Source organism: Somniosus microcephalus, chromosome 19 (genome assembly GCF_052327205.1).
Source record: "Somniosus microcephalus isolate GS21.2 chromosome 19, FLI_Smic_1.0, whole genome shotgun sequence".
NCBI classification, from domain to species: domain Eukaryota; kingdom Metazoa; phylum Chordata; class Chondrichthyes; order Squaliformes; family Somniosidae; genus Somniosus; species Somniosus microcephalus.
In genome coordinates this window covers 59,204,269-59,210,402 of record NC_141005.1, presented here as the reverse complement: position 1 = coordinate 59,210,402, position 6,134 = coordinate 59,204,269, and the positions used below count along the sequence as shown (strand labels likewise).

Sequence of the window (6,134 nt, the reverse complement as noted above, 5' to 3'; positions counted from 1 at the left end):
GAAGAATTAAAGGTTCACAGATTTGCAAACCTGGGGAGGCGGGTATGGAGGCGGGACTGCCGGGAAAATGGGAGAAACTGGGAGCGGGTCCCAACTCGCCTCCGTGCCATCTTCCCGGGAGGCAGGAAGGGGATTAGAACCAATTAACTGCCTGTTAACAGGTAGTTAACAGGCAGTTTTGAGGCTTATCCCCATTTTACCCCTGCAAGTGCGGGCTTCCTGACGTCGGGAAACCCCGCCAGGGTCAGCAAGGCGAGCAGTGGGTCTGCGGGGGTGAGAGGGATCGGAAAGTGCGCTGTAGAGGTGAGTGATGGGCGTAAGTGTGGAGAGGTAAGCATGAGAGGTGAGTGTAAAGTGTTGGAAAAAGTTTCCTTACCTTTGTTTCTTTCCGCAGGCTTCAGCCCTTTGGGGATCCGGAGGTGCCTCATCTCAATGGCAGAGGTGACAGAATGGCTGCTGCATTCTCAGATGCAGCAGCCATCTGATTTCTGCTGAGGAAAGAGGTTTTGTGAGTCTTTGTGCAAGGGCTCACCTTAGAACAGAGATTGTCAGTGTCAGGCAGCTTCTCAAAGCTGTCAAACGCTGACAATTCATCGGTCAAAAATTTTTCGACAGATGAAACATCATACGCTGACATCCTCTGTCACCGGCTTTCCCTTAATTGGCTGGTAAGCCCGCAGGGCGGGGTTAACAAGGTCAATCAAGGGAAAATAGCGTGGGTTGGCCAGACGTCGTTGGGGGCGGGACTGAAACCCGACAACCAGCAGTCCCGTCCCCATTGACAAAATCCAGCCCTAGGATTTTATCTGAAATTTATAAAGAACCTGATCTAGGGTTGACATTTATTGTGTTTGTCAGGATTCAACTTTTGTAAGAACCTGTTAGTTTTCTCTGTGAAATATCCATGGCATGTTTGATAGTCAGAAATTCTAGCAGAAAGCCTCTGTTGTTCTGTAAGATTCATTGCAGTCCGGAAATGCACTCCAGTAACCCACTGTCTTATTCAGATACATCCTGGCTTTTGCCAGTTGGATTGAAAAGCAGCCGGAGAGAGTGGACCGGTAACGAGGAGGGGAAACATCTGTCCTGAGGCCGCAGAGGTTTCTGTAAGTCTTTAGAAAACTACTGATGCTCAGACTTAGCGCTGATGAAATTTTGTGCAGATTAACCACTGAGATCTATTGTCAGATTAATTGGAAGCAGAGCTTCTGATTCAAATGGGACACTGCTGTTTGAGTGTTCCTCGGCTCCAGTCCACTTCCCACGTCTGGTCACAGACCCAGGACCCCCTCTACCCAAATGCAATTAGACTCCAACCCAGGTTTCCTGCTTCCTCCCAGGCCACAGTCCAGCCAGCTCATTGCCTCTCAGACTCTGGATCCCTCCCTCTCCACCTGCTCCCTCCCAACCCTAAGCCCAGCATCTCCATACTTCCTCTTGACCTAACCCTCTGATCCTGCTCCATCCCACTTCTCGCTTCCTCCCAGGCAATAGTCCAGATTGCCCATTCCCTCCAAGATACCCACCCCTTTGCCTTCCTTGCCTCCCAACCCCGGGCTCAGCATCTCCTTCTGACCTGAGTCCCTGACCCCATTCCTTCACAGCCTGACTTCCACCCCCTCCCCAATTCCCAACTGGAGGTGACCTGCTCGCTCTGGGCCCAGTCCCCCAGTTTTTCTCTTACTGTGTGGGTGAGAGGGGTGTAACAGACACCAACTGATGCTTGCAGTGAGTGGTTCTGCGAAGGATGCATCGGGACTTAAACCTGGATTGCGATGGGCACCACCACTGCCTCAGCTTCTCACAAATTCATCTTTCCCATAACAGTCAGGCATGGCTCAGTGAGGAGAACTCACCTTCTGGGCTCCTCTTTGGCCGGACCGCCAGCAGAAACTGGGCGGAGCCTGTACAGCACATGTTCTGTCCAGCTGAGTCCTAAAATGGCAATTGGAGTCCAATGTACATCATAAGAGGGCCTGCAGCCTGATTCAGACGGATGTCCTGGCTGCACAGACGTAGGGTCATGGGTGAATGGCGTGGACTGCACCATTGGCGGGAACTGGGTGGTTAGTCACTTTTTGGGCATTATTGCTGGTCTGCAGGAAGAACAGGCCCTGTAAGGTCAGTGTTAAACACCTGCTCCTCCTGACCTCATGAGGAAGGTCTGGGCTTCTGCTGCTCCAGGCTCCTGCCCAAGAGGCCCGGATGAAACGCCCTCCACCCTCCCCTCCTCCCCCGAGTGCCAGCGGGCAGCCTCCGTGCTGCCGGTTCTTTGACAGCCAGCTACTTCTTCCGCCCATTTTGGGCGGGCAGCTGGCTGACGGGATGTAAATGAGGTCCGGCCAGCCGTGCCATCTGCTGCCACTCCCAGGTAGGCCGCCCACTCACTCAGCTGGCTTCCGGCCCAGGTTAAAATTCCCTTACAAAGAAAACCCAATAAAGCAACTATGTATCCTCCCCCTTCCCCCCAGTCGCTCTCTCTCTTCCCCCCCCAGTCTCTCGCTCTCTCTCTTCCCCCCAGTCTCTCGCGCTCTCTCTCTTCCCCCCAGTCTCTCACTCTCTCTCTCTTCCCCCCAGTCTCTCGCTCTCTCTCTTCCCCCCAGTCTCTCGCTCTCTCTCTTCCCCCCAGTCTCTCGCTCTCTCTCTTCCCCCCAGTCTCTCGCTCTCTCTCTTCCCCCCCAGTCTCTCATTCTCTCTCTTCCCCCCCAGTCTCTCGTTCTCTCTCTTCCCCCCCAGTCTCTCGTTCTCTCTCTTCCCCCCCAGTCTCTCGCTCTCTCTCTTTCCCCCCAGTCTCTCGCTCTCTCTCTTTCCCCCCAGTCTCTCGCTCTCTCTCTTCCCCCCCCAGTCTCTCGCTCTCTCTCTTCCCCCCCAGTCTCTCGCTCTCTCTCTTCCCCCCCAGTCTCTCGCTCTCTCTCTTCCCCCCCAGTCTCTCGCTCTCTCTCTTCCCCCCCAGTCTCTCGCTCTCTTTCTTCCCCCCAGTCTCTCGCTCTCTCTCTTCCCCCCAGCCTCTCGCTCTCTCTCTTCCCCCCCAGCCTCTCGCTCTCTCTCTTCCCCCCAGCCTCTCGCTCTCTCTCTTCCCCCCAGCCTCTCGCTCTCTCTCTTCCCCCCAGCCTCTCGCTCTCTCTCTTCCCCCCCAGCCTCTCGCTCTCTCTCTTCCCCCCAGCCTCTCGCTCTCTCTCTTCCAACAACAACATGCCCTCAAAAGACCCTCGGCACCGCCGGGCACTTCAGCAAGTATATAATAAATATAGGGAGAATAAGGACAAACAGTTTGGGTGGACACAGTTACTGTATTAGGTTTCCTGTCTCTGCACAATAAAGGGGTGAAGATCGAGCCCAAGAATTGACCCAGTGTCTTTACTGGTAGATGAAGTGTTGACCTGACTGGTGAAGGCTTGTCTTTGTTTAGCGCTCCAGTCAATAAATGAATCAATCCACATTGAGCTGTTCTTCCCAAACTAGCGACTTGAATACAGATGCGGCTGATTAGTATCCATGGGGCGTACGCCTTTCTTGGCTACAAGCCTGAAGTTGTTAGAAAAGAAAATACTGTCATCCTGACATCAGCTCACAGTCTCCAGAGGACACTCACTGTTGATTTCCTATGTTCAGACTGCCGACTGACACTTTGTTGAATGGGTAAAAGGGCCCAACAGACTCAATTACACCAAAGGACAAATACTCCTACAGAACCGTTATGTAATCTAAAGTGAGGTCAGTCCAGTCAGAGCCAGCTTAGTGAAGCCTGCTCCACCAGAGGTAGCTCTCGAGAGTTCAGATTGAACGAAATCAACCATGTTGAATATGCTGAACGGACCATCAGTTTTTAGAAAGAAAAGAAAGGTGCATTTATATAGCACCTTTCATGACCTCAGGACATCCCAAAGCACATTACAGCCAATGAAGTACATTTGAAGTGTAGTTACTGTTGTAATGTAGGAAATGCAGCAATTTGCACATAGCAAGGTCCCACAAACAGCAATGTGATAATGACCAGATAATCTGTCTTAGTAATGTTGGTTGAGGGATAAATATTGGCCAGGACACCGGGGATAACGCCCCATCTCTACAAATAGTGCTGTGAGATTCTTACGTCCATTTGGTTTAACGTCTCATCCGAAAGACAGCACCTCCGACAGTGCAGCACTCCCTCAGTATTGCACTTGAGTGTCAGCCTAGATTTTGTGCTCAAGTCCCTGGAGTGGGACTTGAACCCAGGACCTTTTGACTCAGGCGAGAGTGCTACCCACTGAGCCACAGCTGACACCTTAGGTAGGGAGTTCCAGGATTTTGACCCAACGACAACGAAGGAACAATGATAAATGTCCAAGTCGGGATGGTGTCTGACTTGGAGGGGAATTTGAAGCTGGTGGTGTTCCCATGCGCCTGTTGCCCTTGACCTTCTAGGTGATGGAGGTCACAGGTTTGGCAGATGCTGCTGAAGAAGATTTGGTGAGTTGCTGCAGTGCATCCTGTAGATAGTGCACACTGCAGCAACAGTACGATCGTGGTGGATGGAGTGGATGCTTTAAGCAAGTGGATGTACTGCCGATCAAGTTGACTGTTTTGTTTAGGATAATGTTGAACTTCTTGAGTGTTGTTGGAGCTGCACTCATCCAGGCAGTGGAAAGTATTCCATCACACTCCTGACTTGTGCCTTGTAGGTGGTGGAAAGGCTTTGGGGAGTCAGGAGGTGAGACACTTGCCGCAGAATACCAAGCCTCTGACCTGCTCTTTACATAGGATATACGGCACAGAAACAGGCCATTCGGCCCCACCAGTCCATGCTGGCATTTATGCTCCACTCGAGCCTCATCCCGTCTTTCCTCATCTAAATCTATCAGCATAACCCTCTATTCCCTTCTCCCTCATATGCTTGTCTAGCCTCCCCCTAAAGGCATCTATACTATTCGCTTCAACCACTCCCTGTGGTAGCGAGTTCCACATTCTCACCACTCTTTGGGTGAAGAAGTTTCTTCTGAATTCCCTATTGGATTTCTTGGTGACTATCTTATATTGATGGCCTCTAGTTTTGCTCTTTCCCACAAGTGGAAACATTCTCTCTGTGTCCACTCTATCAAAACCTTTCATAATTTTAAAGGTCTCTATTAGGTCACCCCTCAGCCTTCTTTTTTCAAGAGAAAAGAGACTCAGCCTGTTCATCCTTTCCTGATATGTGTACCCTCACATTTTTGGTATCATCCTTGTAAATCGTCTCTGCACCCTCTCCAGTGCCTCTATATCCTTTTTATAATATGGCGCTGTAGCCATGACATTTATGTGGCTGTTCCAGTTAAGTTTCTGGTCAATGGCGACCCCCAGGATGTTTATGGTGGGGGATGCAATGATGGTAATGCTATTGAATGTCAAGGGGCAGTGGTTAGACTCTCTCTTGTTGGAGACGGTCATTGCCTGGCACTTGTGTGGTGCGAATGTTACTTGCCACTTATCAGCCCAAGTCTGAATGTTGTCCAGGCCTTGCTGCATGCAGGCACGGACTGCTTCATTATCTGCGGAGTTGGGAATGGAAGTGAACACTGTGCACCAGGTTTGATTTGGTGACTGTCCCTTTAAATCCAGCCACAGTACGCGAGCAGTTTAAAAATCGACTGCCATTCAGATCCCTGTAGCGAGCTTATTTCAATACTATCTTGCAAGGTTTCTCAGTTATCAGAACCCCAAGTAAATTTGTTTTCACCCCCTTCCTAATCCAGGAGCAGCGAACATCACTGCAGCAGCCCCATCCGTCAGCTTGATTGAGGCCAGCTAATTCACCATAGACCAGGCACCCATGCACAATCCCCTTAGTATTCCGCCTTAATGCTCGTCAGTCACATTGAATCATACTCAGGAGGACAACCTCTAGGCAGCAGTAAAATATTCTGCTGTCTGTCATCATTACACATGACAGTTTTAGTGAAGTACGCAAAGTACAGTCACATCATGGAGCAGAAGGTCATGTTTTGAAGGGATTTGGAGAATGTAAGATTGGGGAGTACGATTGTTTCTGGCTTTTTCAGTGGTGAGGCCTAACTTGGCTCTTGAGCTGTTGCTATGTAAATCAGTTCAATTAAAAGCAATTTGGTCATCGGCAATAGTTACAAACCATTTAACTCTTGGCTCATCCCCCCCCC

The 6,134-nt window shown here is 50.6% G+C and overlaps 1 protein-coding gene across 1 annotated transcript in view; it reads left to right on the top strand.

Moving 5' to 3' along the window:
- Positions 1-1,010: 1,010 nt before the first annotated feature.
- LOC147104493 (uncharacterized) overlaps positions 1,011-6,134 on the top strand; it is a 389,586-nt gene continuing 384,462 nt past the window's right edge. Inside the window, exon 1 of the mRNA XM_085962145.1 lies at positions 1,011-1,106. The gene's annotated coding sequence lies outside the window, so the exon portion shown is untranslated. The remainder of the gene's footprint in view (positions 1,107-6,134) is intronic.